The 24,641-nt window shown below is 55.7% G+C and overlaps 1 long non-coding RNA gene across 4 annotated transcripts in view; it reads left to right on the top strand.

The window, feature by feature from the left end:
* LOC104138557 (uncharacterized) overlaps positions 1–20,442 on the top strand; it is a 91,145-nt gene extending 70,703 nt beyond the window's left edge. For all 4 annotated transcript variants that reach the window (XR_011135906.1, XR_011135908.1, XR_011135905.1 and 1 more), the window contains 7 exons: positions 5,410–5,472; positions 5,914–7,854; positions 8,195–10,134; positions 10,476–12,415; positions 12,754–14,693; positions 15,031–16,970; positions 17,308–20,442. This is a non-coding gene — a long non-coding RNA (uncharacterized lncRNA). The remainder of the gene's footprint in view (positions 1–5,409; positions 5,473–5,913; positions 7,855–8,194; positions 10,135–10,475; positions 12,416–12,753; positions 14,694–15,030; positions 16,971–17,307) is intronic.
* Positions 20,443–24,641: the final 4,199 nt, after the last annotated feature.

The following is a 24,641-nucleotide window of genomic DNA, read 5'->3' as shown; positions in this document are numbered from 1 at the left end:
GCGTGGCTGCCGCCAACGGTCGGCACGCGCCGTGCAGCTGCCGTGAGGGGCGGGCGCGCGGGCCCCTAGTTAAGGCGGGCTCGCGCCGGCTGAGGCGCAGTCCCAGTCAGGGCGGGGAGGGCGGCGCCGGTCGCGGTCGCCGCCAGCCGGCGCGCAGCAACGCGGGCTAAAGTGAGGGTCGGGGGCTGGAGCGGGCATGGCGGGGCAACACTGAGGAGACCCCTAGGGGCGGGAGGCCGAGAAACCTGAGATCTCTCGGTGGGGACCGCTAAGCGATTTGGAGGGAACAACACAGACAGGAGTGGACAGGAGGAGCACTTTGGAGGGAAATGCTGAGGTACCTGAATAGGGCTAGAGCCAGAATTTTTGAGGGAAAAGCTGAGGTAACATCGAAGGAACGTGACCAGTATTTGGGAGGGAGCTGGTGAGGTAACTTAGGGAGGACACAATGAGGTTTTTGGAAGGGAAGCTGAGGTAACATAGAGATGGCAAGGAGAGCATTTTGTAGGGAAAGGCTGGGGTAGCTGCAAGGGGGTGAGTGTTTTGTAGGGAAAATTGGAGGTGATTTAGAGGGGAGTGGGTGAGGATTTTGGTGGGAAAAACTGAGGTACCTGAGAAGGAACAGGAGGAGCATGTCAGGGGAAAAGGCTGAGGTAGGGGAGAAAGGAGAGAGCTGGTATTTTTGAGGGAAAAGCTGAGGTAAAATCAATGGAATGTGGTGATTATTTTGGAAAGAGATGGTGAGATAATGCAGGGGGGCAGTCTGAACTTTCTGGAAGGAAAGCTGAGGTAACATTGCAGTGGTGAGGTGAGCATTTTGTAGAGAAAAGCTGAGGTACCACCAAAGAGTCAAGGAGAGGATTTTAGAGGGAAAGGCAGAGGTAGGGGAGGAAGGACAGAGCCAGTATTTTTGAGGGAAAAGCTGAGGTAACATTGAGGGAACACAATGAGTATTTTGGAGGAAGATGGTGAGGTAACTTAAGGGGGACAGGATGAACTTTTTGGAAGGAAAGCTGAGGTAACATTGAGGTGGCGAGGCGAGGATTGTTTAGGGAAAAACTGAGGTAGCTGTGAGGAGAGAGGGCAAGCATTATTGGGGGGAAATCTGAGGTGATTTAGAGGGGAGCAGGTGAGGATTTTAGTGGCAAAAGCTGAGGTGCCTGAGAGGCGTACAAGAGGACATGTTGAAGGGAAAAGCTGAGGTAAAATTGAGAGAATATGGCCAGTATTTTAGAGGGAGGTAGTGAGGTAACGCAGGGGTGACCCTGTGAGCATTTTGGCAGGAAAGCTGAGGTAACATTGAGGTGGCGAGGGGAGGATTGTGTAGGGAAAAGCTGAGGTAGCTGTGAGGAGAGAGGACGAGCGTTATTGGGGGGGAAAATCTGAGGTGATTTAGAGGGGAGCAGGTGAGGATTTTGGCGGGAAAAACAGGTACTTGAGAGGGGAGAGGAGGAGCACATTGCAAGGAGTGGCTGAGGTAGGGGAGAAGGGAGAGATCCAGTGTTTTGAAGGGAAAAGCTGAGGTAAAATTGAGAGAATATGGCCATTATTTTAGAGGGAGGTAGTGAGGTAACGCAGGGGTGACCCTGTGAGCATTTTGGCAGGAAAGCTGAGGTAACGTTGAGGTGGCGAGGCGAGGATTGTGTAGTAGCTGTGAGGAGACAGGGCGAGCGTTATTGGAGGGAAAATCTGAGGTGATTTAGAGGGGAGCAGGGGAGGATTTTAGTGGCAAAAGCTGAGGTACCTGAGAGGCGTACAAGAGGACATGTTGAAGGGAAAAGCTGAGGTAAAATTGAGAGAATATGGCCAGTATTTTAGAGGGAGGTAGTGAGGTAACGCAGGGGTGACCCTGTGAGCATTTTGGCAGGAAAGCTGAGGTAACATTGAGGTGGCGAGGGGAGGATTGTGTAGGGAAAAGCTGAGGTAGCTGTGAGGAGAGAGGACGAGCGTTACTGGGGGGGAAAATCTGAGGTGATTTAGAGGGGAGCAGGTGAGGATTTTGGCGGGAAAAACAGGTACTTGAGAGGGGAGAGGAGGAGCACATTGCAAGGAGTGGCTGAGGTAGGGGAGAAGGGAGAGATCCAGTGTTTTGAAGGGAAAAGCTGAGGTAAAATTGAGAGAATATGGCCAGTATTTTAGAGGGAGGTAGTGAGATAACGCAGGGATGACCCTGTGAGCATTTTGGCAGGAAAGCTGAGGTAACGTTGAGGTGGCGAGGCGAGGATTGTGTAGTAGCTGTGAGGAGACAGGGCGAGCGTTATTGGAGGGAAAATCTGAGGTGATTTAGAGGGGAGCAGGTGAGGATTTTAGTGGCAAAAGCTGAGGTACCTGAGAGGCGTACAAGAGGACATGTTGAAGGGAAAAGCTGAGGTAAAATTGAGAGAATATGGCCAGTATTTTAGAGGGAGGTAGTGAGGTAACGCAGGGGTGACCCTGTGAGCATTTTGGCAGGAAAGCTGAGGTAACATTGAGGTGGCGAGGGGAGGATTGTGTAGGGAAAAGCTGAGGTAGCTGTGAGGAGAGAGGACGAGCGTTATTGGGGGGGAAAATCTGAGGTGATTTAGAGGGGAGCAGGTGAGGATTTTGGCGGGAAAAACAGGTACTTGAGAGGGGAGAGGAGGAGCACATTGCAAGGAGTGGCTGAGGTAGGGGAGAAGGGAGAGATCCAGTGTTTTGAAGGGAAAAGCTGAGGTAAAATTGAGAGAATATGGCCATTATTTTAGAGGGAGGTAGTGAGGTAACGCAGGGGTGACCCTGTGAGCATTTTGGCAGGAAAGCTGAGGTAACGTTGAGGTGGCGAGGCGAGGATTGTGTAGTAGCTGTGAGGAGACAGGGCGAGCGTTATTGGAGGGAAAATCTGAGGTGATTTAGAGGGGAGCAGGTGAGGATTTTAGTGGCAAAAGCTGAGGTACCTGAGAGGCGTACAAGAGGACATGTTGAAGGGAAAAGCTGAGGTAAAATTGAGAGAATATGGCCAGTATTTTAGAGGGAGGTAGTGAGGTAACGCAGGGGTGACCCTGTGAGCATTTTGGCAGGAAAGCTGAGGTAACATTGAGGTGGCGAGGGGAGGATTGTGTAGGGAAAAGCTGAGGTAGCTGTGAGGAGAGAGGACGAGCGTTATTGGGGGGGAAAATCTGAGGTGATTTAGAGGGGAGCAGGTGAGGATTTTGGCGGGAAAAACAGGTACTTGAGAGGGGAGAGGAGGAGCACATTGCAAGGAGTGGCTGAGGTAGGGGAGAAGGGAGAGATCCAGTGTTTTGAAGGGAAAAGCTGAGGTAAAATTGAGAGAATATGGCCAGTATTTTAGAGGGAGGTAGTGAGATAACGCAGGGATGACCCTGTGAGCATTTTGGCAGGAAAGCTGAGGTAACGTTGAGGTGGCGAGGCGAGGATTGTGTAGTAGCTGTGAGGAGACAGGGCGAGCGTTATTGGAGGGAAAATCTGAGGTGATTTAGAGGGGAGCAGGTGAGGATTTTAGTGGCAAAAGCTGAGGTACCTGAGAGGCGTACAAGAGGACATGTTGAAGGGAAAAGCTGAGGTAAAATTGAGAGAATATGGCCAGTATTTTAGAGGGAGGTAGTGAGGTAACGCAGGGGTGACCCTGTGAGCATTTTGGCAGGAAAGCTGAGGTAACATTGAGGTGGCGAGGGGAGGATTGTGTAGGGAAAAGCTGAGGTAACTTGGAGGGGAAAGGATGAGGATTTTAGGTGGAAAGGCTGAGGTAGGGGAGAAGGAAGAGAGCTGATATTTTTGAGGGAAAAGCTGAGGTAAAATTGAGGGAACACGGTGAGTATTTTGAAGGGATATAGTGAGGTCACTCAGGGTGGACCCTGTGAGCATTTTGGCAGGAAAGCTGAGGTAACATTGGGTTTGCGAGGTGAGGATTGCGTAGGAAAAGCTGGGATAGCTGTGAGGGGAGAGGGTGAGCATTTTGGAGGGAAAATCTGAGGTGATTTAGAGGGGAGCAGGGGAGGATTTTAGTGGCAAAAGCTGAGGTACCTGAGAGGCGTACAAGAGGACATGTTGAAGGGAAAAGCTGAGGTAAAATTGAGAGAATATGGCCAGTATTTTAGAGGGAGGTAGTGAGGTAACGCAGGGGTGACCCTGTGAGCATTTTGGCAGGAAAGCTGAGGTAACATTGAGGTGGCGAGGGGAGGATTGTGTAGAGAAAAGCTGAGGTAGCTGTGAGGAGGGAGGGCGAGCGTTACTGGGGGGGAAAATCTGAGGTGATTTAGAGGGGAGCAGGTGAGGATTTTGGTGGGAAAAACTGAGGTACTTGAGAGGGGAGAGGAGGAGCACATTGCAAGGAGTGGCTGAGGTAGGGGAGAAGGGAGAGATCCAGTGTTTTGAAGGGAAAAGCTGAGGTAAAATTGAGAGAATATGGCCAGTATTTTAGAGGGAGGTAGTGAGGTAACGCAGGGGTGACCCTGTGAGCATTTTGGCAGGAAAGCTGAGGTAACATTGAGGTGGCGAGGGGAGGATTGTGTAGGGAAAAGCTGAGGTAGCTGTGAGGAGAGAGGACGAGCGTTATTGGGGGGGAAAATCTGAGGTAAATTAGAGGGGGAAAGGGCATGATATTGGAAGGGAAAAGCTGAGGTACTTGAGCGGGGAGAGGAGGAGCCTTTTTTGGAGGACAAATCAGAGGTAAATGAGAGGGGGAAAGGGCAGGCATTTTGGAGGGAATAGGTGAGGTACCTTGGAGAAAACAAAATGACGACTTTGTTAGGGAAAAGCTAGGGTACCTCAGCGGGGACAGGGTGAGCATTTTGGAGGGAAAGGTTGAGGTATGTCAGAGGGAATAGGGCTGGCATTCTGGTGGTAAAAGCTGTGTAGTACGTCAGAGGGGGCAGAGTGAGCCCTTTTGCAGGGAAAGACTGAGGTAGCTGGGAAGGGACGCAGCTAGTGCTTTCGTGGGAAAAATTGAGGTGCCTTTGAGCTGAGATGGCGGACGTTTTGGAGGGGACAGTTGAGGTACCTCCGAGAGGACAGGACGAGCGTTTTAGGGTGCAAACTCTGAGGTACTTTGGGGAAGATAGTGGCAGCATTCTGGAGGGACTAGCTGAGGTACGTCAGAGGGGACAGAGGCATTATTTTCGAGGGAAAAGACTGAGGTAGCTCTGAGCAGGCGTCAGTGGTCTTGGCAGTACATAGGTATGTCAGGAGGTGTGCAGAGTCATGCTGAGGTTGATTGAAGATTTTGGGAGTAGCAGAAAGGATGCAGCATTTACCAGGACAGGCTGAATGAGTGGCCTTGCTTTCTGTGGTGCTTTTTTGCTCCTGGTACTAAGATGCAATAGGGATGAAGGGAGGGTCATGGAGCAGAATTTTAAAATGATCAGAAAACAAAAAGGCTTCTCTATAGGGAAGGATATAATTTAATAGCTGAGTCGTGATGTTTTCCTGTTGCAGAACTTTAAATAAAGAAGACACACAAAAAAAAAAATTCCTGGACATGATCTCTCCTGGAAAAAGGCAAGTGAGCAGCAGTTGCTACTGGTGAGATAAAAATTGCCTTTCCTGCTGTGAAGGGATTAGGGTGGAGAAGGGAGGCCAGCAAAGAAGGAAGAGCAGGCAGTGCCCAGCAGGACGTCTGCACCCTAGGAGGTGTTGGGGGCTTTTGGGCAGGGTCTTGGGGAAGCGAGGGGCCTGCTGGGCGCGTGGGAGGAGCGGCCGCGTGCCTGCAGCGTGGCGAGTGGCAAAGTGCCGGTCAGTTTGGCGAGAGGAGCTCATTGGTGATGTTTGTGCTGGGGCCGGGGGGCCGGGGGGGGGGGGGTAGGGGTTGGGTTGGGCGTGTGGGTAAGGGAAGGGAGTGTTGGGTGGAGGTGTGGAGAGCTGCCCGGTGTGCCTCTGTCCTTCAGGCAGGCAGCGCTGGCCCTTCCCGGTGCTAAGTGTGTCTGGTTTGCTTTCCCCCAGGTGGCGGAGAAGAAAGGAGAGGAGTGGTGAGGACCTGCGAGTCAAGAGTGAGGAGGAAGAGGGAAGAGGAGGAAGAGGGGGAAAGAGAAAGGCACTCTGGGCAAAGGGCGGGCCCTGGAAGCAGGGCTGCGGTCCCGTGAGAGCATGGCTGGCACCTTTGGTGGCCTTGCTCGCTTTGCGCTGGGCGACCTCCCTGTAAGCAGGGCTCGGGTCTTTGCTGTAGTTTGGCTTTTGCCACGTTGCTCCTTTGGCTGCCTGGAGAGAGTGACGACCCTGTAAGGAGGGTGGGAGTAGTCGCTTCCTCCGCACCTGAGGGGGAAAGGGAGCTCGCTGGAACCCATGCCCGCCCTGTAAGCAGGGGAGGGCCCTTGCCCCCCGCGGCTTTCCGCCCGCTGGCAGCGTGGCCAGCGTGACCCCCTGTCGTCGGGGTGTGTCACAGCGTTTGCCCTTTGGCACCACGAGAAGCCCCTTGGCACGTTGAGGGCTGTGGCCTGCCTGCAGCGTTGGGGGCAGGTCGGAGCCTCTCCTCCCGCTCCTGGGTACGGCTTGGTCCCCTGACATTGGCTGCCCTGGGCTCTCTTTCCCTCCTGGAAAGTCATGTTTGTCCTTGTCCTTGTCTCCTGTCTTTGTGTCTTTCTTCTTGTCCTCTGTCCTTGTTGGAGCGCGTGAGCGAGCGAGTGTGCTTGTCCTTTAGGCCTCTGTACAAAGCGCTGCAGCGTACTAGCTTCAGCTTCCCAGGCCTGAAAGAAGAGCTCAGTGCAGCGACGGAGGGTCCTCCCTGAGCCCCAGATTTGAGGAGGGGGAGAGCTCCGGCTTGCCCCTTGCTTGCTCGGGCAGAGCCAAGCCACTTGGTGCTAGCGTGGGCAATGGGACCTGCCCGTAGTCGGGGCCCAGGTCTCTGCCCGCGTGGCTGCCTGTCCTGCTGGCAGCGTGGCCAGCGTGACCGCCCCGCAGTCAGGGTGCGCGTCAGGAGCTGCGGAGCCCTTTGTCACCCGGAGCAGCTTGGCCCGCCTGTAAGGCAGGTGGAGGGATCGTGCCCTCCTGCGGCCTGCTGCTTTAGCCAGCCACCAGGAATGACCCCTCCGAGGCCCTGTAAGGGGGCAGGCGGAGGAAGTGCTGTGCCGGAGGGTGCCGTCTGGGCTCCGGTGCTACTTTTTTGGGGGGGGGAGCTGCCCGCAGCTGGGCTTGAGGTCCCCCCGGGCTCCGGAAGACACGCTGTTGTGCTGCAGCCAGGATGGCCAGCCCGTAGCTCGGGCGTAGGTCAGAGCCCCCAGCTTTGTGGGGCTGGTGGGTAGCGCGGAGCGTTGTGGGGACGGCCCTGTAAGCAGGGTTGTGCGCGTCCCCTGCGCTGCGCTCTGCGGCAGGTGCTCGGAGCGACCCCCTGCAAGGAGGTGGGTGTCTGGGGCCGCCGCCTTTCAGAGGCGTGGGGCCGGGCTGGCTGGACCCTGCCTGTAGTCGGGGCTGGGGTGCGGGCCTGTGGCCTGTGGCCAGCGTGCTCCGCTGCCTGGCTGCTGAGAGTCATTCCTGTGGCTGTGGGGGAAGGCTGAGCTCCCTGTCTGCCTGGGTGTCGTGGACCTGCCTGTAATCGGGGCCCGGGTCCGGAGCCGTTGTGCTCAGCTGGCAGCTTGTTTGGGGCGACCAGCCCGTTAGCGGGGCCCAGGTCAGCGTGCCCCTGCATGGGAGAAAAGGAGCCTCCTCGTGCGCGGGGCCCCGGGCTGCCCTGTAACTCAGGGAGTGGCTAGTGCCCTGGGGCCCCGGGCCTTCTGCAGTTTGGGCAGCGGCCCCAGCCCCCTGTAAGCAGGGGAGAAGGCTCTTGGGGCGCTGCTCTGCATGCCCAGCTACCTTTGCCCAGCGTGCCCGCCTCTGACCCCAGCCGCAGCTTCAATCAAGACTGCGGGACGCCTGGTCACGGGGAGGCAGGCGCGTCGGCAGCGGCTGCTGGTGAGTTTAGGCAGGGGTTTCCGGCGGGAGGTGTTGGGGGCTTTTGGGCAGGGTCTTGGGGAAGCGAGGGGCCTGCTGGGCGCGTGGGAGGAGCGGCCGCGTGCCTGCAGCGTGGCGAGTGGCAAAGTGCCGGTCAGTTTGGCGAGAGGAGCTCATTGGTGATGTTTGTGCTGGGGCCGGGGGGCCGGGGGGGGGGGGGGTAGGGGTTGGGTTGGGCGTGTGGGTAAGGGAAGGGAGTGTTGGGTGGAGGTGTGGAGAGCTGCCCGCTGTGCCTCTGTCCTTCAGGCAGGCAGCGCTGGCCCTTCCCGGTGCTAAGTGTGTCTGGTTTGCTTTCCCCCAGGTGGCGGAGAAGAAAGGAGAGGAGTGGTGAGGACCTGCGAGTCAAGAGTGAGGAGGAAGAGGGAAGAGGAGGAAGAGGGGGAAAGAGAAAGGCACTCTGGGCAAAGGGCGGGCCCTGGAAGCAGGGCTGCGGTCCCGTGAGAGCATGGCTGGCACCTTTGGTGGCCTTGCTCGCTTTGCGCTGGGCGACCTCCCTGTAAGCAGGGCTCGGGTCTTTGCTGTAGTTTGGCTTTTGCCACGTTGCTCCTTTGGCTGCCTGGAGAGAGTGACGACCCTGTGAGGAGGGTGGGAGTAGTCGCTTCCTCCGCACCTGAGGGGGAAAGGGAGCTCGCTGGAACCCATGCCCGCCCTGTAAGCAGGGGAGGGCCCTTGCCCCCCGCGGCTTTCCGCCCGCTGGCAGCGTGGCCAGCGTGACCCCCTGTCGTCGGGGTGTGTCACAGCGTTTGCCCTTTGGCACCACGAGAAGCCCCTTGGCACGTTGAGGGCTGTGGCCTGCCTGCAGCGTTGGGGGCAGGTCGGAGCCTCTCCTCCCGCTCCTGGGTACGGCTTGGTCCCCTGACATTGGCTGCCCTGGGCTCTCTTTCCCTCCTGGAAAGTCATGTTTGTCCTTGTCCTTGTCTCCTGTCTTTGTGTCTTTCTTCTTGTCCTCTGTCCTTGTTGGAGCGCGTGAGCGAGCGAGTGTGCTTGTCCTTTAGGCCTCTGTACAAAGCGCTGCAGCGTACTAGCTTCAGCTTCCCAGGCCTGAAAGAAGAGCTCAGTGCAGCGACGGAGGGTCCTCCCTGAGCCCCAGATTTGAGGAGGGGGAGAGCTCCGGCTTGCCCCTTGCTTGCTCGGGCAGAGCCAAGCCACTTGGTGCTAGCGTGGGCAATGGGACCTGCCCGTAGTCGGGGCCCAGGTCTCTGCCCGCGTGGCTGCCTGTCCTGCTGGCAGCGTGGCCAGCGTGACCGCCCCGCAGTCAGGGTGCGCGTCAGGAGCTGCGGAGCCCTTTGTCACCCGGAGCAGCTTGGCCCGCCTGTAAGGCAGGTGGAGGGATCGTGCCCTCCTGCGGCCTGCTGCTTTAGCCAGCCACCAGGAATGACCCCTCCGAGGCCCTGTAAGGGGGCAGGCGGAGGAAGCGCTGTGCCGGAGGGTGCCGTCTGGGCTCCGGTGCTACTTTTTTGGGGGGGGAGCTGCCCGCAGCTGGGCTTGAGGTCCCCCCGGGCTCCGGAAGACACGCTGTTGTGCTGCAGCCAGGATGGCCAGCCCGTAGCTCGGGCGTAGGTCAGAGCCCCCAGCTTTGTGGGGCTGGTGGGTAGCGCGGAGCGTTGTGGGGACGGCCCTGTAAGCAGGGTTGTGCGCGTCCCCTGCGCTGCGCTCTGCGGCAGGTGCTCGGAGCGACCCCCTGCAAGGAGGTGGGTGTCTGGGGCCGCCGCCTTTCAGAGGCGTGGGGCCGGGCTGGCTGGACCCTGCCTGTAGTCGGGGCTGGGGTGCGGGCCTGTGGCCTGTGGCCAGCGTGCTCCGCTGCCTGGCTGCTGAGAGTCATTCCTGTGGCTGTGGGGGAAGGCTGAGCTCCCTGTCTGCCTGGGTGTCGTGGACCTGCCTGTAATCGGGGCCCGGGTCCGGAGCCGTTGTGCTCAGCTGGCAGCTTGTTTGGGGCGACCAGCCCGTTAGCGGGGCCCAGGTCAGCGTGCCCCTGCATGGGAGAAAAGGAGCCTCCTCGTGCGCGGGGCCCCGGGCTGCCCTGTAACTCAGGGAGTGGCTAGTGCCCTGGGGCCCCAGGCCTTCTGCAGTTTGGGCAGCGGCCCCAGCCCCCTGTAAGCAGGGGAGAAGGCTCTTGGGGCGCTGCTCTGCATGCCCAGCTACCTTTGCCCAGCGTGCCCGCCTCTGACCCCAGCCGCAGCTTCAATCAAGACTGCGGGACGCCTGGTCACGGGGAGGCAGGCGCGTCGGCAGCGGCTGCTGGTGAGTTTAGGCAGGGGTTTCCGGCGGGAGGTGTTGGGGGCTTTTGGGCAGGGTCTTGGGGAAGCGAGGGGCCTGCTGGGCGCGTGGGAGGAGCGGCCGCGTGCCTGCAGCGTGGCGAGTGGCAAAGTGCCGGTCAGTTTGGCGAGAGGAGCTCATTGGTGATGTTTGTGCTGGGGCCGGGGGGCCGGGGGGGGGGGGGGGTAGGGGTTGGGTTGGGCGTGTGGGTAAGGGAAGGGAGTGTTGGGTGGAGGTGTGGAGAGCTGCCCGCTGTGCCTCTGTCCTTCAGGCAGGCAGCGCTGGCCCTTCCCGGTGCTAAGTGTGTCTGGTTTGCTTTCCCCCAGGTGGCGGAGAAGAAAGGAGAGGAGTGGTGAGGACCTGCGAGTCAAGAGTGAGGAGGAAGAGGGAAGAGGAAGAAGAGGGGGAAAGAGAAAGGCACTCTGGGCAAAGGGCGGGCCCTGGAAGCAGGGCTGCGGTCCCGTGAGAGCATGGCTGGCACCTTTGGTGGCCTTGCTCGCTTTGCGCTGGGCGACCTCCCTGTAAGCAGGGCTCGGGTCTTTGCTGTAGTTTGGCTTTTGCCACGTTGCTCCTTTGGCTGCCTGGAGAGAGTGACGACCCTGTGAGGAGGGTGGGAGTAGTCGCTTCCTCCGCACCTGAGGGGGAAAGGGAGCTCGCTGGAACCCATGCCCGCCCTGTAAGCAGGGGAGGGCCCTTGCCCCCCGCGGCTTTCCGCCCGCTGGCAGCGTGGCCAGCGTGACCCCCTGTCGTCGGGGTGTGTCACAGCGTTTGCCCTTTGGCACCACGAGAAGCCCCTTGGCACGTTGAGGGCTGTGGCCTGCCTGCAGCGTTGGGGGCAGGTCGGAGCCTCTCCTCCCGCTCCTGGGTACGGCTTGGTCCCCTGACATTGGCTGCCCTGGGCTCTCTTTCCCTCCTGGAAAGTCATGTTTGTCCTTGTCCTTGTCTCCTGTCTTTGTGTCTTTCTTCTTGTCCTCTGTCCTTGTTGGAGCGCGTGAGCGAGCGAGTGTGCTTGTCCTTTAGGCCTCTGTACAAAGCGCTGCAGCGTACTAGCTTCAGCTTCCCAGGCCTGAAAGAAGAGCTCAGTGCAGCGACGGAGGGTCCTCCCTGAGCCCCAGATTTGAGGAGGGGGAGAGCTCCGGCTTGCCCCTTGCTTGCTCGGGCAGAGCCAAGCCACTTGGTGCTAGCGTGGGCAATGGGACCTGCCCGTAGTCGGGGCCCAGGTCTCTGCCCGCGTGGCTGCCTGTCCTGCTGGCAGCGTGGCCAGCGTGACCGCCCCGCAGTCAGGGTGCGCGTCAGGAGCTGCGGAGCCCTTTGTCACCCGGAGCAGCTTGGCCCGCCTGTAAGGCAGGTGGAGGGATCGTGCCCTCCTGCGGCCTGCTGCTTTAGCCAGCCACCAGGAATGACCCCTCCGAGGCCCTGTAAGGGGGCAGGCGGAGGAAGCGCTGTGCCGGAGGGTGCCGTCTGGGCTCCGGTGCTACTTTTTTGGGGGGGGAGCTGCCCGCAGCTGGGCTTGAGGTCCCCCCGGGCTCCGGAAGACACGCTGTTGTGCTGCAGCCAGGATGGCCAGCCCGTAGCTCGGGCGTAGGTCAGAGCCCCCAGCTTTGTGGGGCTGGTGGGTAGCGCGGAGCGTTGTGGGGACGGCCCTGTAAGCAGGGTTGTGCGCGTCCCCTGCGCTGCGCTCTGCGGCAGGTGCTCGGAGCGACCCCCTGCAAGGAGGTGGGTGTCTGGGGCCGCCGCCTTTCAGAGGCGTGGGGCCGGGCTGGCTGGACCCTGCCTGTAGTCGGGGCTGGGGTGCGGGCCTGTGGCCTGTGGCCAGCGTGCTCCGCTGCCTGGCTGCTGAGAGTCATTCCTGTGGCTGTGGGGGAAGGCTGAGCTCCCTGTCTGCCTGGGTGTCGTGGACCTGCCTGTAATCGGGGCCCGGGTCCGGAGCCGTTGTGCTCAGCTGGCAGCTTGTTTGGGGCGACCAGCCCGTTAGCGGGGCCCAGGTCAGCGTGCCCCTGCATGGGAGAAAAGGAGCCTCCTCGTGCGCGGGGCCCCGGGCTGCCCTGTAACTCAGGGAGTGGCTAGTGCCCTGGGGCCCCGGGCCTTCTGCAGTTTGGGCAGCGGCCCCAGCCCCCTGTAAGCAGGGGAGAAGGCTCTTGGGGCGCTGCTCTGCATGCCCAGCTACCTTTGCCCAGCGTGCCCGCCTCTGACCCCAGCCGCAGCTTCAATCAAGACTGCGGGACGCCTGGTCACGGGGAGGCAGGCGCGTCGGCAGCGGCTGCTGGTGAGTTTAGGCAGGGGTTTCCGGCGGGAGGTGTTGGGGGCTTTTGGGCAGGGTCTTGGGGAAGCGAGGGGCCTGCTGGGCGCGTGGGAGGAGCGGCCGCGTGCCTGCAGCGTGGCGAGTGGCAAAGTGCCGGTCAGTTTGGCGAGAGGAGCTCATTGGTGATGTTTGTGCTGGGGCCGGGGGGCCGGGGGGGGGGGGTAGGGGTTGGGTTGGGCGTGTGGGTAAGGGAAGGGAGTGTTGGGTGGAGGTGTGGAGAGCTGCCCGGTGTGCCTCTGTCCTTCAGGCAGGCAGCGCTGGCCCTTCCCGGTGCTAAGTGTGTCTGGTTTGCTTTCCCCCAGGTGGCGGAGAAGAAAGGAGAGGAGTGGTGAGGACCTGCGAGTCAAGAGTGAGGAGGAAGAGGGAAGAGGAGGAAGAGGGGGAAAGAGAAAGGCACTCTGGGCAAAGGGCGGGCCCTGGAAGCAGGGCTGCGGTCCCGTGAGAGCATGGCTGGCACCTTTGGTGGCCTTGCTCGCTTTGCGCTGGGCGACCTCCCTGTAAGCAGGGCTCGGGTCTTTGCTGTAGTTTGGCTTTTGCCACGTTGCTCCTTTGGCTGCCTGGAGAGAGTGACGACCCTGTAAGGAGGGTGGGAGTAGTCGCTTCCTCCGCACCTGAGGGGGAAAGGGAGCTCGCTGGAACCCATGCCCGCCCTGTAAGCAGGGGAGGGCCCTTGCCCCCCGCGGCTTTCCGCCCGCTGGCAGCGTGGCCAGCGTGACCCCCTGTCGTCGGGGTGTGTCACAGCGTTTGCCCTTTGGCACCACGAGAAGCCCCTTGGCACGTTGAGGGCTGTGGCCTGCCTGCAGCGTTGGGGGCAGGTCGGAGCCTCTCCTCCCGCTCCTGGGTACGGCTTGGTCCCCTGACATTGGCTGCCCTGGGCTCTCTTTCCCTCCTGGAAAGTCATGTTTGTCCTTGTCCTTGTCTCCTGTCTTTGTGTCTTTCTTCTTGTCCTCTGTCCTTGTTGGAGCGCGTGAGCGAGCGAGTGTGCTTGTCCTTTAGGCCTCTGTACAAAGCGCTGCAGCGTACTAGCTTCAGCTTCCCAGGCCTGAAAGAAGAGCTCAGTGCAGCGACGGAGGGTCCTCCCTGAGCCCCAGATTTGAGGAGGGGGAGAGCTCCGGCTTGCCCCTTGCTTGCTCGGGCAGAGCCAAGCCACTTGGTGCTAGCGTGGGCAATGGGACCTGCCCGTAGTCGGGGCCCAGGTCTCTGCCCGCGTGGCTGCCTGTCCTGCTGGCAGCGTGGCCAGCGTGACCGCCCCGCAGTCAGGGTGCGCGTCAGGAGCTGCGGAGCCCTTTGTCACCCGGAGCAGCTTGGCCCGCCTGTAAGGCAGGTGGAGGGATCGTGCCCTCCTGCGGCCTGCTGCTTTAGCCAGCCACCAGGAATGACCCCTCCGAGGCCCTGTAAGGGGGCAGGCGGAGGAAGTGCTGTGCCGGAGGGTGCCGTCTGGGCTCCGGTGCTACTTTTTTGGGGGGGGAGCTGCCCGCAGCTGGGCTTGAGGTCCCCCCGGGCTCCGGAAGACACGCTGTTGTGCTGCAGCCAGGATGGCCAGCCCGTAGCTCGGGCGTAGGTCAGAGCCCCCAGCTTTGTGGGGCTGGTGGGTAGCGCGGAGCGTTGTGGGGACGGCCCTGTAAGCAGGGTTGTGCGCGTCCCCTGCGCTGCGCTCTGCGGCAGGTGCTCGGAGCGACCCCCTGCAAGGAGGTGGGTGTCTGGGGCCGCCGCCTTTCAGAGGCGTGGGGCCGGGCTGGCTGGACCCTGCCTGTAGTCGGGGCTGGGGTGCGGGCCTGTGGCCTGTGGCCAGCGTGCTCCGCTGCCTGGCTGCTGAGAGTCATTCCTGTGGCTGTGGGGGAAGGCTGAGCTCCCTGTCTGCCTGGGTGTCGTGGACCTGCCTGTAATCGGGGCCCGGGTCCGGAGCCGTTGTGCTCAGCTGGCAGCTTGTTTGGGGCGACCAGCCCGTTAGCGGGGCCCAGGTCAGCGTGCCCCTGCATGGGAGAAAAGGAGCCTCCTCGTGCGCGGGGCCCCGGGCTGCCCTGTAACTCAGGGAGTGGCTAGTGCCCTGGGGCCCCGGGCCTTCTGCAGTTTGGGCAGCGGCCCCAGCCCCCTGTAAGCAGGGGAGAAGGCTCTTGGGGCGCTGCTCTGCATGCCCAGCTACCTTTGCCCAGCGTGCCCGCCTCTGACCCCAGCCGCAGCTTCAATCAAGACTGCGGGACGCCTGGTCACGGGGAGGCAGGCGCGTCGGCAGCGGCTGCTGGTGAGTTTAGGCAGGGGTTTCCGGCGGGAGGTGTTGGGGGCTTTTGGGCAGGGTCTTGGGGAAGCGAGGGGCCTGCTGGGCGCGTGGGAGGAGCGGCCGCGTGCCTGCAGCGTGGCGAGTGGCAAAGTGCCGGTCAGTTTGGCGAGAGGAGCTCATTGGTGATGTTTGTGCTGGGGCCGGGGGGCCGGGGGGGGGGGTAGGGGTTGGGTTGGGCGTGTGGGTAAGGGAAGGGAGTGTTGGGTGGAGGTGTGGAGAGCTGCCCGGTGTGCCTCTGTCCTTCAGGCAGGCAGCGCTGGCCCTTCCCGGTGCTAAGTGTGTCTGGTTTGCTTTCCCCCAGGTGGCGGAGAAGAAAGGAGAGGAGTGGTGAGGACCTGCGAGTCAAGAGTGAGGAGGAAGAGGGAAGAGGAGGAAGAGGGGGAAAGAGAAAGGCACTCTGGGCAAAGGGCGGGCCCTGGAAGCAGGGCTGCGGTCCCGTGAGAGCATGGCTGGCACCTTTGGTGGCCTTGCTCGCTTTGCGCTGGGCGACCTCCCTGTAAGCAGGGCTCGGGTCTTTGCTGTAGTTTGGCTTTTGCCACGTTGCTCCTTTGGCTGCCTGGAGAGAGTGACGACCCTGTAAGGAGGGTGGGAGTAGTCGCTTCCTCCGCACCTGAGGGGGAAAGGGAGCTCGCTGGAACCCATGCCCGCCCTGTAAGCAGGGGAGGGCCCTTGCCCCCCGCGGCTTTCCGCCCGCTGGCAGCGTGGCCAGCGTGACCCCCTGTCGTCGGGGTGTGTCACAGCGTTTGCCCTTTGGCACCACGAGAAGCCCCTTGGCACGTTGAGGGCTGTGGCCTGCCTGCAGCGTTGGGGGCAGGTCGGAGCCTCTCCTCCCGCTCCTGGGTACGGCTTGGTCCCCTGACATTGGCTGCCCTGGGCTCTCTTTCCCTCCTGGAAAGTCATGTTTGTCCTTGTCCTTGTCTCCTGTCTTTGTGTCTTTCTTCTTGTCCTCTGTCCTTGTTGGAGCGCGTGAGCGAGCGAGTGTGCTTGTCCTTTAGGCCTCTGTACAAAGCGCTGCAGCGTACTAGCTTCAGCTTCCCAGGCCTGAAAGAAGAGCTCAGTGCAGCGACGGAGGGTCCTCCCTGAGCCCCAGATTTGAGGAGGGGGAGAGCTCCGGCTTGCCCCTTGCTTGCTCGGGCAGAGCCAAGCCACTTGGTGCTAGCGTGGGCAATGGGACCTGCCCGTAGTCGGGGCCCAGGTCTCTGCCCGCGTGGCTGCCTGTCCTGCTGGCAGCGTGGCCAGCGTGACCGCCCCGCAGTCAGGGTGCGCGTCAGGAGCTGCGGAGCCCTTTGTCACCCGGAGCAGCTTGGCCCGCCTGTAAGGCAGGTGGAGGGATCGTGCCCTCCTGCGGCCTGCTGCTTTAGCCAGCCACCAGGAATGACCCCTCCGAGGCCCTGTAAGGGGGCAGGCGGAGGAAGCGCTGTGCCGGAGGGTGCCGTCTGGGCTCCGGTGCTACTTTTTTGGGGGGGGAGCTGCCCGCAGCTGGGCTTGAGGTCCCCCCGGGCTCCGGAAGACACGCTGTTGTGCTGCAGCCAGGATGGCCAGCCCGTAGCTCGGGCGTAGGTCAGAGCCCCCAGCTTTGTGGGGCTGGTGGGTAGCGCGGAGCGTTGTGGGGACGGCCCTGTAAGCAGGGTTGTGCGCGTCCCCTGCGCTGCGCTCTGCGGCAGGTGCTCGGAGCGACCCCCTGCAAGGAGGTGGGTGTCTGGGGCCGCCGCCTTTCAGAGGCGTGGGGCCGGGCTGGCTGGACCCTGCCTGTAGTCGGGGCTGGGGTGCGGGCCTGTGGCCTGTGGCCAGCGTGCTCCGCTGCCTGGCTGCTGAGAGTCATTCCTGTGGCTGTGGGGGAAGGCTGAGCTCCCTGTCTGCCTGGGTGTCGTGGACCTGCCTGTAATCGGGGCCCGGGTCCGGAGCCGTTGTGCTCAGCTGGCAGCTTGTTTGGGGCGACCAGCCCGTTAGCGGGGCCCAGGTCAGCGTGCCCCTGCATGGGAGAAAAGGAGCCTCCTCGTGCGCGGGGCCCCGGGCTGCCCTGTAACTCAGGGAGTGGCTAGTGCCCTGGGGCCCCGGGCCTTCTGCAGTTTGGGCAGCGGCCCCAGCCCCCTGTAAGCAGGGGAGAAGGCTCTTGGGGCGCTGCTCTGCATGCCCAGCTACCTTTGCCCAGCGTGCCCGCCTCTGACCCCAGCCGCAGCTTCAATCAAGACTGCGGGACGCCTGGTCACGGGGAGGCAGGCGCGTCAGCAGCGGCTGCTGGTGAGTTTAGGCAGGGGTTTCCGGCGGGAGGTGTTGGGGGCTTTTGGGCAGGGTCTTGGGGAAGCGAGGGGCCTGCTGGGCGCGTGGGAGGAGCGGCCGCGTGCCTGCAGCGTGGCGAGTGGCAAAGTGCCGGTCAGTTTGGCGAGAGGAGCTCATTGATGATGTTTGTGCTGGGGCGGGGGGGCCGGGGGGGGGGGTAGGGGTTGGGTTGGGCGTGTGGGTAAGGGAAGGGAGTGTTGGGTGGAGGTGTGGAGAGCTGCCCGCTGTGCCTCTGTCCTTCAGGCAGGCAGCGCTGGCCCTTCCCGGTGCTAAGTGTGTCTGGTTTGCTTTCCCCCAGGTGGCAGAGAAGAAAGGAGAGGAGTGGTGAGGACCTGCGAGTCAAGAGTGAGGAGGAAGAGGGAAGAGGAGGAAGAGGGGGAAAGAGAAAGGCACTCTGGGCAAAGGGCAACCTCCTTGTAAGCAGGGTTGCAGTCCGGTTAGGGCATCCCTTGTGTTCTCAAGAAGTTTTTGTTACTTTTTGGGTGGTACTTGCTGAATACAGTTCCTTAGGTGTTTTTAAGTCACGCCCTTTTTGTGGTAAGAAGCTATCACTTCCCCTTTTCTGCTGAAAAGGTCTGTCCTGTACTGTTAAGTTGCTGCCCAGCCTGGGGGGAATGGGTGTCCCTGTTCCTGGGAGGACTTTTGTCTCCATCAGAAGTGGGCTGTGCGGCTCCCTGCAGGCTTGGGAGGCAGTCCTCAGGAGCAGGGGTTTTGGGGTGGTTGCCTCTCTTGTAAGTGTGTAAGTGATATGGGGTGGCTTGTGATCAGAATAGGAGATGTGGCAGGGAGGTGTACTGTAACGTTTTTTTGTCCGTGGCAGTAGTGTGCAGTATTATTGAAACCTTTCTGCTAATTAGTTGGGATCCTTGATGCGTTTTATTACCGTTTTTATGGTAAGCTGAATAAAAAGAAGATGGACGTGTGCCTCTGCATTATAGAGCTAGTACAATATCTTTGTTTTAGAAAGCAATTGTGTTTACAGCTCATGCAGATCAGAATCTGCAATGCTTGTATGAGAAGATACCTGTAGTATTTCTTATCTGCTGAAAATTTCAAAGCAAACTCTATTTCATGTAATTACAAGTAGTTCTGTGAGAAGTAGAATATCCGAGTCCTAAATTCCTGCAGCTTTAATTTGGAGCTGTTTCCAGTTCAGATTTTAGAGTGTCTCTTAATACAGGTGAACTCGCACCACCGCTTTATCCCAGTAAGAGCAGGGAGCTGGGCTGTCTACTCCTGAACTCATCTGTTGATTTGCCTGAGTCTGACAACAAACTTAATGTCTCCTGTTTTGTTAGGTCTTTGCCAGTTTTGGCTGAAATTGCACAGGGATAAAAATGTGTTGCGGAGGGGAAAGGCAGACATACAATTACTCTGTTAGTGGAAATCTGAGTTTTCTAGGAAACCTGGTATCTAGGAAGCTTTCATTTGGCTATTGAAATATAAATAGAAAAACAAACATCATGTTTGGCACAGGGCTGCTTTTTCAGTTATGTCAGGGAATGGAAGAAGGTTAAGAGGAACAACGCAAATCCATTTGTATGAAAGAGCACTGTCCTTCTGGGTCATTTCTAGGTGCATCTTGTCCTGCTGAGCTGAAGACAAAACCTCTCGTGAGGTCACATAGCTGTCAATGTTCCTTTTGTCTCTTTGGGGTCAAGTTGAGGCTCTAGCGTCTTACCAGAAATGTAATTGGTAGGCAGAAAAAGCAAGTTCTCTCTGATTTATCCTAGTACTGCAGCAAGTACTCAAGGGGAAAAATAGTTCTGCAGCAGCAAAACTGATGCTTGTAATTCTTACTGTTTGTCTTTGAATTCCACGTACAGAAGCGTGGGATCGTAGCCCATTGTATTTAGCTCTCTGTGTGGGTAAAAATAGGAGACAGCCTTTGCCTTGAAGAGTTTTTAATCTAACAGAGCGGTTTGGGAGCTAATTGCTTGAAAGTCAGTTTTTACACTGCTCCAGTGAGCAGGGAATCAGCAACCCCAGTGGTACAGCATGTGAACTTCTCCGCAGAAAGATGCCCCCAGACTGGCAGCTGTTCCTTACGTCGGCCTTCCTCCGTGCATGAGGCACAGAAGGAAGTTTCCCTGTACGATAAAGGGGAGAGAATAGCAGAAAAGATATTTTCTGGAAAGCTTCAAAAAGCAAGCAAAAACACACTGAACAAATGTACCCATTCACTTTCACAAGGCACAACCGTTTAACTATTAAATATGCTTCTCATGGATAGGATGCTTTTTTTTCTGCTGCTTCAACATGGATTCAGGCACCTGCCTTGTACTGACTGCTTGCTATGTGTGGTCTCTGTTACTTGAGAATGCTTTCCTGCCTGAGGTGAGCGCAAAGACAGAGCACTTGATTTCAGAAATACTGCTTGTAACATTTTTTCCTTGATATTTCATAGCTATTTTCAGTAGCTGTATACCGATTTGCAAAGAGATCAAAAGCTTGTGAGCTCAAGTTCTTGTGTAGAAGTGCTGACTTCTGCGCACTGCCTGACTTGTTTACTCACACTGCAGCAGACAGAATCAACAGAGGTGCAGAAAACGTAGTGCTGTTTATTGGTTTCTGCAGAGTTTAAGTGGGCATATCTTTTCATGAGCTACAGGTTGCCCTTTGAGAGGGGCATTAGCATCTTTCTTGAAATAAAGAAAGCAGACGGGTGACTAATAAACTGCAGAAAATTAAACCATTCCTTTTATTTCATAAATTGCAAAGAGGAGAAGCATATAGGAGATTATATCAAAGCAAAATTGCATTTCTAAAGTTTCACACGTCAACAGTGACACTGCTGCTTTCAGCGCTGCAGACCTCCGAGCACCCGTTCCAAAGGGTCCTCACGGAAAGCTAGCGCTGATGGAGAATACGGACTGTGATGTGGTAGTTCACGGCCCAATGTCGCTGGAGTTCTGCAGCACTGTTGCTGGAGTAATGTGGCATCTCCTGTCCCAGAATGCTGTTCTCTCAAGCCGTGGAAATGCCCACTGCATTGGACCCTTAGTGATTCAGAGGAGTGACTGCTTCTGAAGTTCTGGGTCCTTGCAGATACAGCCCGTGGCCCACCTGATGATACTCTGAGGATGAGAAATATGCTAACAGTCTAAATTGAATCTCCCTGAGTGCTCAAGTTGCCTCTTTGTTACATATACTTGTTACAATATTTTCCCCTCAGTATTTGAACCCTCACATGAGTTCTGAACATTAGTTCCCTTTTTTCCCAGCGATACCTCATGTTGTCTAAGTATCTTTATAGATTACCCTTAGCCAGGAGGTTTGGTTGCATTCCTTACTGTTTTGCTGGGCTGTTGTTTGATTTTATATCTTTTGATCTTTTACTTTTTATATAAAAGATGGGTTGTGGTCATCATCACTTCTGTCTAAGTTTCCTATTTAATACTAATGTAATTAAAAATTATCTTTAAACAGAGAATTTATGTCCGATTGGTAGTCTGATTTTGCTCTTGCAAAGGAGAAAGAAGATACAAGAAACCTGATATATTTTACAGAAGAAACCTGTTAGTGCAGAATTCCACACTGTCATTAGATTTAAAAAAATGCATTAAAAAAGATTTGGAATTGTATTTCAAAATGAACATTTGACTTGACATTTCTGAGCCTTGTAACTCTGTGCAGAAAAAATGACACCAGCACTTTTCATCTGCCTTTAACGCTGGTTTTATGCCAATAATTACCACCACCTTGTAATTAGTTGAGTGTTCTGAATCTATCGCTGCCTGTCATCAGATAGATTGGGTTGTTCCCATATAAGCATGAGTGTTCATGTGTTCTTTTTTGTTTGAAGCCCCTGAGCTTTCCTTTCTTGATTCATAGGTCTGTTGCTAGGACTATTGCAAACAAAGTAGCAATCATCAAAATCTTTCCAAGCATCACAATCTGAGCTGTAGTTCTTGTTAAACTCATTCAAGGATGTCTTCTTCTTATGTATTTACAGAGGATGGAGTGAAGGGAAAATATGTATGAAAACTTGGATTGCTAGACTGTACATTTCTGTCTGCAGCACGGATGACATTTTTCAGTCCTGCTTCAGATACCCTCTGTGTATTTCCTGCTAGTATCCACCTGCATCTACCATTGGCACTAGCCTGAACTGCCAGTTTCAGGCTCTTGGAACTAGAGGACAAGCTGAACAAAAAGCAGCAAAAATCTTAAGTCTCATTCCCTGCAGATTTGTGGTTCCTCACTGGACTGTTGACTATCTAATAAGGTTTGAGCTCTGAGAGAAGATTTCCCTGCGCCTGAGAGTTTCACACTGACCCTTTCTGAGGCGTGCTCCCATATCTAACAATAAAGTTGAATTCGTGAAGTACTGTTTTCTTACTGGGATGCTAATTTAGGGCACTCTCCTTTATTCAGCTTCATACTTTCATAAAATATGTACAAATATACTGTCTCTGGGAACTCTTTCAGTCTGTCACATTTGTTTGAAGCTCACCAAGGGGGTCAGAGACTGTAGAGCGAGCTAAAGTGCTATTCTGTGGAATTGGCACAGCCAGATACTTTTTCCTCAGAAACTGGGGAGAGAAGGAGAAGCAGAAGGAAGCAAAGCAATAGTAGATCTTGTAAAAAAATGGAGTTAACATCAGCCTTTTGGTATTCAAATTGCAGAAGTGGGCAGAATAATATTTGTTACATTTCCGAGGGTGATGTAAGAATGAATTAGTTCTTACAGAACCAAAGGTCATTTTCACTGTCCCCATTTACATCCCAATAAAGCCGCATTGTTAAAGTTGACCCACCTGCAGTCCAGGTTAGACAAACTCACTCCTTGAATGTGACCCTTCAGCTTATGCCTCACTTATTTATCCCTAAAAGCTTCCTGCCCTGCATTAAGTTGCAGTGACTTTTGGAGTCCTTCTGAAGAGGTATAAATGCAAACATTTGAGAACAGTCTCAAATGCTTTCTCAAGGGATTGGAAGATGGATACATATAACTTAACCTTGAAGATCAGCTTACTTAGATTGTAGAGGATGGCATTCATGTAGCTGGATCTGTTTCCGACGGACTTTAAAATGTAGCTCCTCTTATGCAGTCTTGCTTTTAAACTGATCTTCAAAGGTTTTTGCTCCTTTAAATGGGAAAATATTAAAAAAAAAAAAAACCTTTATTCAAGTGTAATTTTTAATTACACATCTGATTAGGGAAAAAAAGAGTCACAGAAATTATGCCTTTGAATTGTCACAGAAAAAAAAAACAAGTGCCAAGTTCGTGTTCCTGATTGTTATTGCCATTGCTTACAATTTGGATAGCTCTTACATATTGAGCATTTTGTTGTGGTAATGGAGCCTTGTGAAATGCAAAATATCTGTGATCAGTATCTGGGGAAGCTCAGAGCAAGAGAAATTCAAAGCAGAGGAGACAAAAGCTGTATCTTTTTTCCACCCAGCCTGTTCCATCACGGAGGAGAAAAAAGCCACTTATTGTGACTGTATTTGTATTTGAACGGCCTTTGTTAGTGAAGAAAGAGCTGTCTTAAATGCAGCTCAGGCTAGATTTCAGTTTTACTTATGAACCTGCTCCAGAGAGCACCTGGCCTGCAGAGAGCTCTTGTTCTAACTGTTCCCTCGCTTGGCTCCTCTTTCTGAAGCTTTGTAAAAGAAAAAGAAACTGGTTATTTTTTAGCATTCAGCAACTAGGTCAGACCTCTTTGGACACTGAACTAAATGCAACTCTGCGACTCTCTAAATGCTGCTTCTCAATTCAAGCAGCCACTGCAGCGAGGGCAGTTGCTGGTGTGCTTCTGGCAAATCTCAGAGCAGGGGATCACAGCTTTCCAGTCTTTCTGTGGGATACAGCCTGGATTAACCATCAGGGTGTCTCTTAAACCTCTGGCCCATTTAAATGAGAAAAAACATGTTTCCTGTAATAGATTTTCTGTGTGAGGTTCTTTGTTTGGGATATGGTTGAAATTGTGAAGCTGATCCATACAGATTTAATTGTCGCCATAGTTTTAATGCTGTTCATGTCAGCTACCTAGTCACTTCTCTGGCAAAGAAGGCACATGGCCAAATCCGACAAGAACAATTTTGCTGCTTCATAAATGTCATTCTGCAAAGAGAGATGCAGTTGTGTCTGATGCCCCTCACCATACCAGAAAACTCAGATGTGCTATAGGGATTCTCATAGCAGTAATTTGCCTGTAGGTTTGGCATGCACTGCAGGAGCCCTTAGTTTTAGCACTTTAGCTCCTATTATTTAGATTTTATCCAGGCTTAAGTAGCCCCTTCCTCAAACCAAACCTCACACTTGGAAAGAATAATTCCAGAGATAGCATCTGCAGTGTAGATGAAGGATCATTTCTCGAAGAGTTTAAGGGACCTGAAAGTTAAACTTGCTGTTTAACTTTACAGCAAGCTAAAGATCTAACAGTTGAGCTTAAAGACACCCTGGCGATTTTCCTAGTGTCTACAGAACTTTACACCCTTGCATCTCCATTCCTGTTTTGAAGAATAGGTGACAGATGGCTGGGTGCAAATGGATGCTCTATACGCACCTCAAAGCGGTAGGGCTGCTGGAAGCTTTCCCAGCGAGACAGCATGACGAGACACGTGGCTTGACTGTCCCTGGGCAGGGCTGTTAGAAAAGTTTTTCCCCTCATAGTCAGCCTTTGCCTTCGAACAGCACACGAGGGTTGAAGGTGCAGCCTTCACTTGTTTCAGAGCATGAAAGAAGGGGTTACAGAGCTTGGATGCTCAGCACTAACGTGTGCATTTGTCTCTCCGGTGGGAGCCTCTGCAAAGTTCAGGAGCAGACTTGCCTCTGTGTACACAGAGCTCGCCTGCCGTAACGTGCCCAAGCTTCCAGCCCTTAGGAGACTCCCATTCCCGTTAAATAAAAGCCAGTAAAGGTCAATGCTGCATGCCAGATTATTTAGGCTGGAACTTGCAGGATTTTGACCAAGAGGCAGGAGTTGACTTTGGCTCTCCTGCATTTGAGGCCAGCATCCCAGAAACCAGGCTTTTTCTTTTGTTCTCTGCCTTAAGTTTTGTTGAAATTCACAAATCAGCTGCATAAAACAGCATATTTAGGAAGAAATTATCTTCTCAAAAACGTTCCAACCGCCTCCATTTACTGAGTTCCCCTCATTCTCCATTACTAGACAAAGAGTGTTTTGAGAGTTAGTAAATCAGTTTTAATAGGTGCTTGGAGATTATCTGCACATTTTTTTCCTTTCAGTCTGCATTTATTTCAGGTTTAACCATCTAATCTGCAGAACATACTGCTGCTGCACAGACACTTGAGCGGGAATAGTCCCACTGGAAGTAAATCAGTGCTTAGGCAATAAAGTGTTTGGAGCTTTAGGCTGCAAACCCTCCATGGAAAGGGGATGTCACCTGTTAGGTGTGCATAGAGTACCCTGCACAATGAGGCTCCAGCCCGATTCGGGAGCCCTGATGTTTCTGCTGTACACAGTCTGTAAGTAGGGGAGAGAATTGCTGTCTTTGCAGGGAATTTAGCTTCCATCTTCAAGGGAAGATTTTATTTATATCCTGTTCCTCTATTAAAACTGACCCTCGTGGTCAGTTTGTTCACAATTGTTATAATACAGGTACCTCTTCCTAGGCAGGGTTCCCGCCTGGCTGCTGGGGTCTGATATAGGGTGCACAGGT

The sequence above is a fragment of the Struthio camelus genome, chromosome 22 (genome assembly GCF_040807025.1).
Source record: "Struthio camelus isolate bStrCam1 chromosome 22, bStrCam1.hap1, whole genome shotgun sequence".
Classification (NCBI taxonomy): Eukaryota; Metazoa; Chordata; class Aves; order Struthioniformes; family Struthionidae; genus Struthio; species Struthio camelus.
This window is presented reverse-complemented; position numbering and strand designations above follow the sequence as displayed.